General features: G+C 41.1%; 1 protein-coding gene across 1 annotated transcript in view; it reads left to right on the forward strand.

Annotated features, from left to right (window-relative positions):
- The first annotated feature begins 4499 nt into the window (after window positions 1-4499).
- The window catches only part of foxj3 (forkhead box J3), a 79797-nt gene continuing 68493 nt past the window's right edge, over window positions 4500-15803 (forward strand). The window contains exon 1 of the mRNA XM_037101157.1: window positions 4500-4875. The gene's annotated coding sequence lies outside the window, so the exon portion shown is untranslated. The remainder of the gene's footprint in view (window positions 4876-15803) is intronic.

Genomic DNA, 15803 nt, shown 5'->3' on the forward strand with positions numbered 1-15803 from the left:
AAAGGGGATCTTTGAGACTGGACTGTCCCACTGACTCAGCAAGAGTCGTGACAGAAGACACGCATTTTTGATTGTGTGCTGCTCGAGTGATCTTCTCCATAGTCTCCTCTTTCCAGTTTACACTTTAATTGAAAGCTTTTTTGGATGCTCCATTTGACATCATCACTTCTGGTGAGTTCCATACAGATTTATATTTTCTCAGACACTGCAGTTCAGTTTATCAGGATCTCCCATCCACCGAGATTCACATGAAAAATTGAAGGCACAGTAATGAAATTCAGTGTTTCACTTGATGGTTTATTCAGTGGCTTTAAGATCTGAATTTTTATTCAGACACTTTATCATATACCCAGTAAATAATGCTGCACATTTCATATGACTTGTATTGCACATATACACCCACATTCCAATATTCCTAACTCATTTGAGTAGTGAATAAATAATGATGCTTATTAAGAATATGGTTTATTATCATAGCCTAGACCACGCCAGTTATATAGCAAAGATACAAAATGTATCTAGGATCTTAAGTTCCTTTAACTGAGTGACTCCCTGCATGTGTAAAGCATCAATCTGCCCACCAGTGCTGAGACTAGTGTGTGTGTGTGCACATAATTAAAGGTGCACTATGTAGATTTAGGACAGAAATTTTATTCAGAGGAGAAAGATTTCCATTGCCTGATTTTAGACCTAAACCAGTTAAATCAACAAACTCTTATTGTTTTGTTGACTGGATGAACTGAATAAACCAACTGACCTTAAAAGAAAAGACAATTGCACGATCTTTCTCTTTGTTTGTAAGCTTCAAACAGTTTTCTGGGACCTTATTTTCCTTCGTGAAAAGCTTGTTTATTCAGCTATGGGGGAAACAAATACAACAGTATTTCTGAGTATGTATTATTACCTCATTCTTATTGTCACCGTTAAAACTACACAGTACCCTTTTAAACTAACAATGATACAAACACGAAATGAGTATGAAGCATGACATGAAATATAAGATAGAAAATGAAACAATGTAGACAGTGATGTAAACATGTATGATACAAGTACATCCAGAGAGAATGTACCTGTATAAAGGATTATTTGGAAATGTTAGCGTGCTTGATATTCTTAACCCTTTTAACCTCACATGGTCTCAAACAGTGGTCGTATGTCTGTACAGAAACTTGAATTCTTAACAGGATTTAAAAACAGCACTTCCTTTGATGAACCCACAAGTGGCGCTGTTGCCCTGCTGATCACAACAACATCAGCACGGCCGCTCTCTTTGATACAAATTTGATTGTGCTGATTAACCTAGTTACCTCGAAAGTTGTCGATGTACACAGTATGTTAACATTTATAGAAAGGCAATGCCACTTTTACTGGGACATTTTCTCTTAGATCAATTAATTAGGCCTGTGGGTTAGTTTAGGTCTAAATCAATCCAAAGGCTTCCTGGAGTCCTGCTGTCTGTTCAAGAGTCAGTCTGTGATTCTAATTGGAAATTTCAAAAAAGGCATGAAATCAAAAAAAATAGTACAATATCAATGTGATGCAAAACAGCAACTATCCTTTTGTAGAATACTTGGAATTACATGCAGCCTATAGATTATAGGCCTGTAGAAGAATAAGAAAATTCTTGATTCATTAACTTGTAAAAATGTAAAACAGCAAAAAGCTGGCTGGGATCTTATATGCTACTATACAAAATACTATACTTTTTTCTTTTTCTTTTTTTTTTCTTTTTTGCTGTCCACTCAAGAAGCTATCACCACTGACATCGTGTTATGTAGGCTACGTACAAATGGAGGCTTGCACCCTCTGTGTGAACTGAAACGACCTACAGTTATTAGTCAAACCATAATCTAATCTCAAGGCCTCGCAGAGACATGTTCCAGCACTTTGTTATATGAACTCAAAAAGGTTCAGGTATGTGAACCTGTACTTTCAGTCAGATATTTATTTCTATATCATATGTCATAGTAAGCATTCAGCGGGATAAACTCATGTATACCTCATAATAGCTAGCTAGCTACATGTCAGGAGGTTTGGAAAGTTATAATAATGTCAATGTGAACTCAACAGATTACTTAGTGGAGGGCACCGAGGCCGTGTCCTTGGGAAAAGAAAAAGCATTCTGGGAAATTCAGTAAACTGCACTTAAATAACCTTAGGCGCAGCTTACATTGTATAATGGTGTGATAGACATGGTGGGATTTAAAAGGGGAATACAAACCTTTTCTTAATACCTACTCTGTTTACATGAGGTCGACACTAGGATTTTAAGACAGCATTTAGACCGACCGTGGTGTAGACAGTGAGCTCTGGGATGTACTGTATACTGCTGCTGATGACTAAATCTGAATTAATAAATAAATGATCATATTTAGACACTCTTATTTCTTAATGTCTTCATTTCAACAGTGGTCTGCAACTAAAATTATGCATCAAACTCACATGTGTAATCACTGTATTTGTTTGTTGTGGCGTCAAAAAGACTAACACTTTTTAGTACCTAAAGGTGACATGTACACAATATAAAATTAAAATAGGGGCCCAAGGAAATTTTTAGCGGGACCGTAACTCCCGGTTACAACCCCTGTCAGCTATGTGCTGTCCATGTCGACTCTTTTCTACCAATTATTTTATTTCTGTTTAACAAACACTCCCAAATGATGCCTATCTTAATCATGGACCAAATTCTTTTATAGCTCCCTTGCTCTGTAATTTCTTGTTGGTGCCACATTAAGATATGGGCACCCTTAATTTGTTTGGCTCATTAGCTAATGCCAGACCTGTTATCATACATTAATAAAAACAACTTTCATCTTGCTAGGTTGTTAAAAAAAAAATAAAAAAAAAATAAAACCCCTTTTAGCTCTGTGATTAATCCGGAAGACCCTGATGGATGACTTCCACTTCTGGAAACACGAGTAGCACATCCGAACCAAAAGACATTTATTATCATATTTATTAACATGTTGGCACGCTATAACTTCTTGTTTAAAGGCTTATCAGAGAGTCTAAGAACCCCATTAATAGATTATCATAATGTATAAGTGCAGTATTACCAAACAGAACCTGAGTCTGCAGCCAAAAAGTTTTCTCATATCAAAGAGGAAGGTCACCCTAAAATTAAAATTCAGTCATACTTATTTTTTTGTTTTGTTTTGTTTTTAATCACAGAATTGTGAACAGGAATAATGATTCAAATACATGATTTTCTTCATTTAAATCGTAGCACATAGATCAAAAAATTGTGATGACCTCAGTTCTTTAAAGACTAAAATAATTAATAACTGTGCGACCAATGACAGGGTTTATGTCGGCAGATTTTTGGGCGCATGTGTAATCAAATTCGTGGCACCCTGGAGCCCTGCTGTAGCTACGAAGCTAAAAGGGTTCACACACACACCATCTAAAGTGGATGCACAAGCTGGACAAGGGTGTAAATAATGTCTTTTCAAAATCAATATGGGATTTAGGGGCTTCTGGAGACTAATTTTACACTGGAATAGCTGTGAGGAGCCATTTTGTATTTAGTTTCTGGGTTTAAAAAAAAAGATGCACTATGCAGATTTGGGGAAGATGCTTTAATCAGAAGAGAAAGATGTTAATAGACTGACTTTGTATGCTTGAACAAACGCTCCAAATTTTCATGTCTGACCTTTAAGGACAACACAGTTTAAGTCTAGCTTCACTCAGTATTCTGGGGATTTTCCACTGAGAACATCTTGTTCACTCAGATGAGGAAAAGATAAATATTTCTGAATTTGTATCATTACCTCATTAATATCTAAGATATTAAAATTCTTAAGTCTGAATATCTTTTCCAAAAAAACTGCGCAGTGCCCCTTTAAAACAAGCCTCCATCTACTTGGAGAGTGCTGCCACGTTGTTTGAATGTGAAGCTTCAGAAACGTTTTGTGGACTGTGAAACTTCTCTTGACTTTCCATCAGCATGGGGGCGAGTCGACTACGAATGAATTTTCATTTTTAAGGTTGAACTGTTCTTTTAATGGCTTTCTAAACTAAAACATAAGTAAATGATTTATTACCCTTGAAGCCATTGATTAAAACTTAAAAACTCCTTCTCAGACAGTGGTGCACATCTGGACTGTCCTCTACTTTTTGTTCTCTGCTTTTATTCTGTGATTTAACTCGTGTCTTTTCAGCTCTCAGGTTTTGTTTTTTTTTTTTTAATCATTATGCTCTGCTTTAGGCTAGAGAGCACGTTGATTGATATTCAGTTTACAATGCCCAGTCAATAAAGCAGTTTTGCTGATCAATTGATTGACAGGCAAGGTTCGTGTGTGGGCGCGCCCGCTGCTGTTTCCACTGCGGGCTTGTGCTTTTGACCGCGCGCTAGTTTCTGTGGCGGAAGGCGTGGTGTGAGAGAGAGAGAGAGAGAGAGAGAGAGAGAGAGAGAGAGAGAGAGAGAGAGAGATCGACAAAGAGAGAGAGAGAGAGAGAGGGAGAGCGGGAGAAAGAGAAAGACAGAGAGAGAGGGAGAGAGAGCGAGAGAGAGAGAGAGAGAGAGAGAGAGCAGAAACACCTTTATGTGCGTCGTCGTTTGTGAAAGTAGTTCCGGGCACTTAACCCAAACGGGGGAGAGTCCCGGATGTTGGCTCGGCCGCCGAGAGAAAGGCGAACGAGAGAAGGCGGAGAGAAGCTGAGGAGGGACGCCACGGCACCGCGGGCACAACACCGGCGAAGCTACGACTACACAGGCTCCTTGCACTGGACGATAACGTCAAGCGCACGGGACACTCCTGGGGATCCCCCCGCTAGCCGAAGAAGAGGAGGTGGAAGGAAGGGGAGGGGGCAGTTACTCTGAAACTACCGTCAGGATTACAGAGAGAGCCACCGTCACAGCAGCTTTCACCCAGAGTAAGTGAGCTACACGGGCATGGAAGTTGAACTAAGGCCCACGAAATGGACGACTTTAACGGGGAAGTGAGCAGCACTGAAGTTCTGGGGATTGAGCCCACTGAACAGGCCCTGACACACAGCTTTCCGCTCGCTGTGGCGGGGCGTGCGGGGACACCTTTTTTCTCGGGGAGCAAGTCTGTGTTTCCCCTGTGGTCAGTGTTAGTACACCCCGGCCGTGTTGCTGTAACTCTCCCAAGTTGACAGCTCTTGCGTTAGCCTGCTAGCAGCGCCGTGCAACCGGTGACAACTGACAGGGCAACTTTGACAGCTAGCTAGCCAGTTTTGGTAGCCAGCTAACTTTAGCTGAGCGTTGTCGGTGCTCTCTCCCTGGGCCAGCACTAGGTGTGTGTGCGTGTTTTTCCTCGCTTTAGGTGGATATAATGACCTATCCCAGCCCTCCAACAGCTATCGTTAGCTAGCTGTTTGGTATGTGAGACGGTGTGTGTCCAGCATGAAGTGTGTGTGTGTGTGTGTGTGTGTGTGTGTGTGTGTGTGTGTGTGTGTGAGAGAGAGAGAGAGAGAACCCAGTGTCATTTGGCTTTCCTGCGTGCTCTGATGGTATTTGACTCACAGCTGTTGCAGTGTGTTTTCTCGTCTGTCAATCGTCTGTTTCTCAGGCGGCTAGTAAATTCCTCTGGAAAAATAATGACCCTTTTATGTAAAACCCGTCGACCTGTATGAGGAGGAGGGAGGCTTGACATGTGGGTGGACAATCAACAAGTGCAAAGCATGTTTCAGGTGATTTTTATGGCTGCTGAATTTGATCGAACGACTGTCTCCTGCCTCTGGTGGTGGCATACCCTTGCGGATTGCCCTGAGATGGCACAGACGGGTGTTGCAGTTAAATATTTGGTCGCTGTGTGCAAGACATTTCTCAGGGCATGCTTTCCCTTTGCCCGAATGTTACACCAGTTGGTGTGTGTGATGGCACAGGGCAGACAGTGATTAGTTAATGCCACGACTTTAAACTAAACAGCTGTGGCATTTGCGTGCAGCTGTATACAAAACAGTGCCCTTGCTTTATCCTGACGGCCTCTATTAGTGGATGGATGACTGAACTCCTAATTCGCCCCGCTGTCCAACTTGTGCAAGTTTTATCAATGAAGTCACGTTGTCATTTTAATGATTGAGGTGCAATGAGCTGCAAATTATTAAGTGATTGTCAAATACTCCTGTGCTTGAGTTTATTCTGTCATAAAGCCAAGAGAACGAGGTTGAATTTATGACTAAAACAAAACATTATAAATTCCCCCCCCAATCCTGCTAGACCTTCCACTTCAGCTAACAAAATGCCCATAGCATTAGTCAGCACCCACAATCAAAGGTCAGACCTGGTTTGCTTCTTAATCACCCATCCTTTAAATAGCAGGCCTACAGCGAGCTGTCTGGATCGGGGGCTATCTGTGCATGCAGCTGTAGAGGACACATGGTGTTTAGGTTTGGAGGTTGCGCCATCCAGGTAAGCAGAGCCAGAGCAGTTTAAATTTATCATATTGTTTGGGAATTTTACAGTCTCATTCTGTTCTGCTACTGTACTCTCTGTTCCTCTCTGAGTTATTCATGAAACTGTACCAAAGAGGCTCCAAGTGCAGTTTATGTTAATTGCCATTTCATTGCAGTGTCCCCAGCTTGGTCTAACACTGAAAGACATCTTAACTCTTTCACGAGCAATACTTTGATTCCTAGATACCGTTCATGAAACCCAGTTTTTCACAAAGACTGTTGTCTTTACATTCAGTATCTTGTGTAATTTGTAACAGCTATGTGAAATACAGCTGCAGAATAATTGACAGACAGCAGAAGGGACATTTTTGCTGTTGTTTGTCGGCTGGCTGTTAAAGAATAGACGTAGAGTGCGGTCGATGCGTGCTTTTTTCAGATTGCGTGCAGAAATGTGAATCACGCCACACATTGTAAAATATGTTCCTCAGAGCGCTTCTATTGCCTCCGTCAAATTTTGTTAGTTTATGAGCAATGTGGTTGTGCAGTTTTGTTCATGACTGAAGATGTTCTCCCGGCTCAGACTTAAAAGACTCCTGTTTATTCAGGTTTTGTTACTTATTATTTTACCTTAAATCACAATAAGCAGAATTAGTCATCCCCTCTATTAGAACACAATCAGCTTTCTGGTGAATGAACTGAGTAGGTGTAAAGACTGTATAGAGAAGTTCACACATCTGTTTCTTCACACAGTAACCATTTAAAATGTGAATAGGAGGATGTGATGCAGCTTCTCTTTAATGGTGGTTTTAGCCTGCAGCAGTCTTTTAAGAAGTCTATTGCCTAATGGTTTAAAAACACGACACCTTACTTCTCCAAGGTCTTCCTGTGTCTGCGTGTGTGTGTAAAGCACTAGAAGCACATTCCCCTATCATCTCTGAAGAAAAACGACTTTGTGATCATTTGTAAAAGACAAGGAACATAGAGTAACTACGTGTAAACAAATATTGACATCTCATCATTGTGTCACAGATAACGTTCAGCTTGGGGGTGATGGTGTATAATTTAATAGATTAAACAGAATAATGACGTGATATGGGGCTAATTTGGAGAGATGTCAAGGGTCAGTAAGCCTGAAAGTAGATTGAATTTAGAGCCGGTTTCTGCTTTTTCACTACAAGCTCCTCATTTGGAATTCAGGATGTGGCCTTGTGCCTTGCCCCGTCTCACTGAGAGGCTTTTTAATTTCTCCCCTTGTTGAAGTGATTATTCAAATGGCCATCCGTGAGATGCAGTTATCAGACTCCTGGTGGTAGTTGAGCCTGTGGCAACATGAATGCCCATCACAGCCCCTCCTCCTCACCACCCTGTTTAGTTGGACAGCACCCAACAGGTACCCTCTGTAGCAACCCCTATTAGACGGCCACATCTTACCCCTCAGGCTGAAAACCTATTGTGTTATGCGATTGGCAGATGGCAATTTATTCATGAGGACGGCTGATATATTTTTTTGGCATGGTGTAGTGGTGATGCCGTCGGTCAAAGGCCTCTGTTTAGTATTTTCATGATGACTTATTTTTGGTCCGATTCCAAAGTGGGCTTGTTTCAATTCCTCTCTGCTCTGAGATTAAGTTATTTTTGGTTGGAGTTTCTTTCTCTTCCCTCCATCGCCCATCATCTTGTCCTTCACTGTGTTTTTCACCTTGGATTTGACAAAAAAAAAAAGAAGGAAAAAAAAGACAGGAACTTCCTTTTCTTCTCAGCAGCTGTTGACTCTGCATGGAGGCTCGGTTGTCCTCTAATGCAGCCAGAGCCAAATGACTGGCCAGATTTGTTGGAAATTTCTCCCCGTACTCTGCTTCTATCCAGAGTGAAGTTTTGCTCTCATAGAAGTCGTGTTGGTGAGAAGGGACTGGCTCAGTCTTCATTAGCAACGCTGTGCATCACTAGAATGCAGATGAGCTATGAAGCCATTCATCTGCTGGAAATGCCTCCCTGATTCCAATTTGAATCTTGTTTGCAGTCACATTGTGTGAGCCCACTTCTCCATGTTAAAGAAGTCTCTTTATGTGAGAGATCAGAGGGGGATAATTGCACTTAAGTGAACCTCATTTAGTGCTGGCCAGAGCAATTACTGTAACTGCAGTTCTAGGCGTTTTTTGGGGCCTGGAGCAGCTGTCATTGAGTCTCTGTAGCTGAGAAATCAAATAGTGAATAGAATGACATTGGCATGGCATCATGGGAATGGCAGATCCTTGGATGGATTTTAATTAGTTTCTGCAGGTTTTTGCACAGCTCTTTTTTTTTCACCCGAAGAAAGGCGTAATTAAAAATGACAATTAGAAATGCATTATTTTAGTAATGATTGAAAATAAATTATTCTCAAGGTGCTGTAAGGTGAAAAAAGGCAGCACTCTTTCTTCAGGCAAAACCCCCTGAGCTTGAGGGAGATGTTTTATCATTAATGTTATTCAGGAGCCAAATTTTGAGTTTTGCTCAGCTGGGTGCTTTAATCTATTTTTGCTGTAAATTAATGAATTTTTAAAGAGCCCCTCGCTGGATACGGGTGGATGTGGGAATGCAGCACTGGTTCAGTTTTCAAACGAGTCTCTACTCCACCGTCACCACCCCTTCACCACCCACCCCTCCTCACGGGATGGAGAGAGCGAATTTACTGAAGCACTACACTTTCATTTTTTATTCATCTAGCAATACACTGCCTAGTTCTCCTCATTCCACCTCCTCCCAGTCTATTGAGTTGAATCTGTCAGCAAACTAGTCCTATATGCTTCGATTCACGTACTGAGTTGGGGTTGCGTGTGGATATGAATCAGTGTGGGGAGGTATATGATGTTTAATTCAACTGGTTCGTTGCCTAATGTTATCGGCACATGTGCTCGGATATATTTTTTATCTGAAAGTGTTTAGCCATTTATGTCCTCAGTCTGACTAATCAGGCCCCTACTCTCTACAGGGGAGGGGAAGTACTGTAACTACCCACACCAGAGCTTGCTGGGTAAGTTTAGAAAGTGTAGGAGAAGAGGGAGGAGTGGGGGTTGGTCGGGGATTGGCGGCTCCTGTAGCTCATGGTGGTTTCTGTGACTCATTCCAGCTTTGTGGTGGCAGAAAGACTAATACATTTCATGGCAAGTGTCCATTATAACTGTTCGGTTTGATCTTATATTTGCGTGAAGTTCAAGACTAGGAACTGTTAAACGTGCATTAACAAAATCCTACCAATCCCCTCTATTAAAGGGAAGTTAATGTGCTGCTTAATGACATGTAAGACTAAAGTTTTCAGAGAAAATGCAATACACATATCTGTGCCATTTGAGATTTTACAGTGAATAACCAAGTCCTAATGAATAAGACTGTCTTGACTTTTTCTGTGCCTTGAAGAATTTAATAATTCATCATATTGTGTGCTTTGTCCTTGAGTTTTGATAGGCCCTCAGTATCAGTGTATTTCTCTTTAGCTTTTTTGTTCCTCACTCAGTAGAAGCGATTGATATGCTTATATGATTCACACTCTGTGGAGACTTTTGAGCTGTGTGCAGGGAGAGAAGCTCGCTAAGCTGACATAGCTTAAGTAATAAGAACCGGGCTTTCAACATAGTATTCGGTATCTGTTTTAATCATTACAGTGGCTCCTGTGGCAGATACAAAATATACTTCGAGGTATAAATGGCAGAATACCCAGAGACTTTTTTCATGTAGATGATGAGGGGCGTTCTGTCAGTTTTGACTAGGGAAAATTTGAAGCTGAAAACAGGAGCACCAACAGCGGGCAGCTCTGTCTGCAGATTAGCAGCCACGGAGCTGTTATTTATGACAGATAACAGCTCCTGTACGAAAATCTCATTGAGAAATGACAATTTGATGACATTCTAGTCCCAAATGTTACCTTCAGCATCCTTCTGTGGCCTGCATGTGGTTTACTGTAATTTAAAAGTGATGCCATGATGATGACAAGTGTAGAGTCTGGTATAAACCAGAACTGAATGAATATGATAATTTCACTGCTCTGTGAGGCGGTGGTTGGTGCATGTGTATAAGGTAAACATTGGCTCTTGTGTACAGTTCACCTGAACATTAGATGTACTGACTGACTTGGTTCAAAAAGATGTGAGGGTAACGGGCTGTCTTGTCACCTACAAATTTACATCAGCAGAGTGTCTCCAAAGTGAAGGAAAGTTGATTTGGCCCACCAGATGTTTCTAATGAAGAGAAAATATATAAATACATTTTTCAAAATCAAAATATAACTCTCATGATTTTTAATAATTAATGAGGTAAACCTACATTAAATATTTAGGTCTCTAATTAAGAATTATTTTTCTGAGCATGGATGCAGTGAATTTGGCCTTCTAACACTAAACAATACAATAATTATTGCTTTTTGGCTACCCCTGTCTTATAAAGACTTTAACTAACCTGTCAGAAGGTCAGGGATGTTGCAATTTATCTTTTGTGAAATGTGTTTGCTCGTGTAATGCAGAAGTATTAGTATCCGTTGAGGAGGTGTGCAATGCGAGTTCTAATAATGTCTGCTAAGGACAGATCAGCCAAACATCAGTATCAGCCGATATTTGCCTCGTTCACTTCTATTGGGAGGTGAGATGAAAGTCATTGATAGCAGTGGGTGATCTGTATCTGTTATTTCACATTAATTGTGTGCTGGTGAATTCATGCGCTTGCTGACTGGCTTCTGAAATCCCTCCTGTCAGTTTGTAAAGCTGTGTAAGCACTGAAAACTTCTTGTCATTGAAAAGGTAGTTGTATTGCAGGTTAGAAAGACTTTTGAAGCAGTTACTTTTCAAAAACTCTTTTTCAACGAAAGGTTATATTAAAGGTTATATTATTTCATAAATTGCTATCATTGAATATTTGTTCTCAAAAACAGTGTAATGAAGGACTGAATGACCTTAGACAGAATTTTTTTTGATATAATGAAGATTTTTATTTTTCATCACACAAATAGGGAAATAAATCGCAGCAAAAACGAAATTAACAGTGACAAAGAAAAATTATTTGTTATTGTCATTATTTATGAATCAACTGATTACTTTCATGATTAATCATTAGATATATAAAATGTTAAAAATAATTCTGCAAAATGCTCATTGCAATTACCTAGAGACCAAAGTGATGTCTTCAGAAGGCTTTTTTGTCCAACCAACAGTCTAAAACCAAAAGACTCTTCATTTACTGTGATAAAGAAAAACAGGAAACCTAACATGTAAGAAGCTGGAACCAGCCAAATTTTGCTTGAAAAATAACTGAAATAGGTCACAACTAATTTCCTTTTCTACTCACTACTAATCAACTAATCATTGCTGCTCTAGGATCAGTATCGGCTATTGCTAAATTTGTTATCTCATACATCAGCCTAGAATTTCACAATCCCTAATGGCAGGCAACATATGCTTATTGGCTTATAGGTGTGTTCTTTGTGCAACATTAAAATAACACTGAGGAATCCTTCACATGTCTGAACGCCAGTCTACAGACTCAGAGAGGAAAGTCAGAGAGGGTCAGGTTTAATTAAGCCCACAGTCCTAAGCCTGCTTAGTGAGGTTAAATAGTGGAGTCTTGAGGATGTGGTTTAATGCCACATCACTCAAGTTCATCCTCTGCTGACTGGCGGGAGACTCGTGTCAGTTGACCAGATGTGGATGCCGTGTGCAGCTTCTTCATTTGCGTTGTGATTTCCGACATTGTTAATGTGGGCTGCTCCAGAAATAGCCTCATGCAGAAGTTGGAGGCTGTGTGTGATGCAGTGTGTGTGTAAGGCTCATGATCTGTAGGGGCGAGTGCCAGGTTATGCAGATGTAGTCTTAGATGGGAAGGAGCTGTGGTGGACGTGTTAGACCTAATGATTTAACACTTCTGTCTTATTGCTCATAGTCCTCTGCGTGCTCAGCAGAATCGCATGTCAAAATCTCTCTGTTGTCGTCATTTGTCGCTTTTTTTTAAGTGTGAAACCTGATGGGTTAGCCTTAGATGTAGTGCTTGGAGTCTCCATCTGTGATTCAGAAAACCCCTAACAGAAGCCAAGGATTCTCTCTGTGGAGTTGGAGGAAATGTTGATCCGTGTGGACCAGGGAACCCACACAACTGATGACTCGCTCTTGCCCCATTATTCCCACCCCATCCCTCTTTCCTCCTCTCACACGTAGTCGGCCTCTTGATTGTCATTTTCTACTTCTTTCTCTTTATCTCTCTCTGCGCCATACTCTCCGGTGCTCTTCACTTAGCAAACAACATGTCTGTAGAGAATTCAGAAGAATGCATCTTGTTACTCAGATGAGTCATACTTCCTCTGGCCTGCATGCCTCTCCCTCAGGGTGGATGAATGAGAGGGCGGTGAGGTTAGCTGGAGGAGGGGCTCAATGGCTTAGGGGACGTGGTCTGTGCCAGTTGCTCAATGGAATGAAGAAAGTATCGGTGTGTTGGTCACAGGGCATGAGACGTGCATATCAGCACCAGCTCAAACTGCGCTTGTCCCTAGGTGGCTGTGTGAGTGACGGCTTTGACCAGGCTGAGTCACTGCCTTCAAAAAGTAACTGTTTGGGAATCTCAAGCCCAGCTCTGACCCCACAAGTCAGCCACTCTGCCAAGGTGCTGTGGCCCTGGGAGGAAAGCCCGAGGCCTCGGCTCTGGAGAGGAATGAGACTGCACCTGCAATGTGAGAAATCTGTCTCTGGCTTACTGAAGGAAATTTATATTGTGGGATGAAAAGACTGTAGAGGAGTTTGCATGCAGTTACTAGGCTGAAATGTTCCTCCGGAGGCCCGACTACAATATAACTGTGTTTGTGTAAATTTATGATACAGTTAAGTGTGTAACACCCCGGTTTTCTGGTTTTAATTCCCTAAACTTCTACAGCCAGTTTTGCTTATTATCACATTGTACCAGAGAATGCACAAAGTATTAAATAAACTTGATTATCTTTATAATACAGATGAAATTGTATCAGTGCTACTAAGGCCCCATCATCATCATCTCTCTCTCTCTCTCTCTCTCTCTCTCTCTCTCTCTCTCTCTCTCTCTCTCTCTCTCTCCCTCTCTCCCTCTCTCCCTCTCCCTCTCTCTCTCCCCCATACCTGCTCTGCTTGGTCCCCTGCCAAAATCTATGACTCACAGGAGACTGAGTGACCTACTTTTTAAGTCTTCTAGGAGTGCCAGAAGATCTTTTTTATTTGCAAGACAATACAGTGGGTAAATATAAGTCAATTAAAATGCACTTAATGCACCCATTTTTGGATTTAAGGACCTAAAGGCTGTGTCAGCATGGCAGCCACCTCAGAGGATTCCCTTCATTATCACAAGGAAAGAAGATACATAGTAAACAGTTGAGCTTTGATATCTCATTAGAAGCAAACTGAGTTTAAGGCCACGATGGCTCTCATCAAGCCAATTTAAAAATATAACTCATTTAAGTGCTCCCATAATCCTGCAATATCTGTGTGCTTTTATACTCCACATTCCCAGTTTACCCAGGTTGTCAGAGATTATGGTTTCTGCATGTAGACAAAGCATTTGTCTGCGTGAATCAGTGAAAGTCGCCTTAAGGCCTAGTCAGTTTGTTTTGGTAATGATAGAGTTTTGGCCGTACCGTCAAGGTAAAGTTTGAACAAGTGCTATTTAATAGTGTACGGATTAGGACAGGAGATAAAAAAGTTTGGGTACAGAAGCAGTCTCACAAATGCGTGGTTTACAGTATGCCTACCTCTGAAAAGAAAACAAGGCTGGGATCAAAAGCCATAGGATCACTCAGATGGTTTGATGGCTTTAGTCGGTTTTTGATTGGAAAAAGATGCCGCTTTGCAGCGGATGGAATTTCCACTTTAATCGCTAATTGCCGTTTTTTAGTCGTGTTGTCTCTCATTGAAGCAGAAACAAGCTGTGCAGTTGAATGTGGTGTCTTGGCTGCTCTTTTCCCTTCTACAAGGCTTGGCTGCTTTGATATGTCAGTTTTGTTTTAGTCTGCCGCCTTCGTCTTGACACGATTGGCCCCGCTCGCCTCGACCTCCTGGAAACCCCCCGGCATGCCCGCCCCAGGGTGTGTGTTCAGTCATTTATTCGGCTTCCTCTAAAAGACTGCCTTGCCTTCACTTCCCTTCTAGTTTCCCTCCTCTTATTAAGATGCAGAATGCAGCGTTTGGTTTGAAAGGCTTGGTGCTGGGGGGGTACTGGTGTCTACAGTGGGGGGTTAGGGAGGGACTGTGAGCATTGGGACTTTAATGACTTAATGGGCACTGTACAGCGCAACCACACTCCAGTTAGGTTGTGCAGGCAGCTCACAGTGCTCTGCTTTTTGCCTTTTTGTGTGAGTCCAGTCAAATAAAGTCAAAGTGATGCTCTGGACGAAAGTGACTATAATTGGAGAGGAACAAATTATTAAGTCTTTGGTTAATGCTGATTGCTGCTCGGGTTTATGCCTGATAATCCCTATTTAGTCATCCGAAATGACTGCCTTTTTGAAACCTCTTTTTTTATCTTGTCTTTTCTCCAATGAATTTTGTCATGTTTTTGCTTCTTTTTAAGAGGTCCCAGTGGTGAACCACTTTGACCACCACTCAGGCTTTTTGATTTTCCTTTCTGTTGTTATTCAGCATTTTGCTTTCACTGAAACCCTCCTGGTGCCTTTTGTAAAGACCAAGCATGAAATTTCCCAGTTCAATGGCATACCTATATACAGTACTATATGCTCTGTCCTTGTATATACTGATTGGTTGGTTGCAAGAATGTTGCTACTGAACCAAGAAGCACAGCTGCAGACCAGCACTGGTCATACTTGAATCTTTGTAATACTGGGTCTTGCACAAAATCTGGTCGCACCCAAGAATACACTACGGCACTATACACATTATTTGACACAAAACCAGAAACATGTTTTTCAGTCATAAGGCATGCAAAGTAACATTTTTAGTTGATTTTTAAGTAGCGCTCAAACACAATGCTTTATAATTAACATGAAGTGAAATAGTGTCCCTCTGTATTCACAAGCAAATGATTTAAATATGGCCTATAGATTAGTCAGTTTAGATTATCAATTAATCATCTGTCTTTTCCAAACAAAAAACTAAAACATTTTCTCATTTCAGCTTCTTAAATATTGGGAATTGCTGCTTCTCTTAGACATTTGTGATAGTAAATGAAGAGCTTTTGGGTTTTGGACTGCTGGGCAACAAACTGAACAAACCACCTGATCAACTAATCTTGACAATATTCAACAGAAAAATAATCTATAATGAAAATAATCATCAGCTGCAGCCTCGATGAAAGCTGGCATTATATAGTTAAAAATGTCAGTGACTACTTCACTGCCTCTTGACTAGGATCATCTCTGTCACCAACTTAATATCTGAATTTGGGTGCAATTTTATTTCAGGCTTTGGAAACATATTTGAAAATGGCACAAAAGTCCGTTGTTTCTTATT

Source organism: Acanthopagrus latus, chromosome 6 (assembly GCF_904848185.1).
Source record: "Acanthopagrus latus isolate v.2019 chromosome 6, fAcaLat1.1, whole genome shotgun sequence".
In the NCBI taxonomy this organism is placed as follows: domain Eukaryota; kingdom Metazoa; phylum Chordata; class Actinopteri; order Spariformes; family Sparidae; genus Acanthopagrus; species Acanthopagrus latus.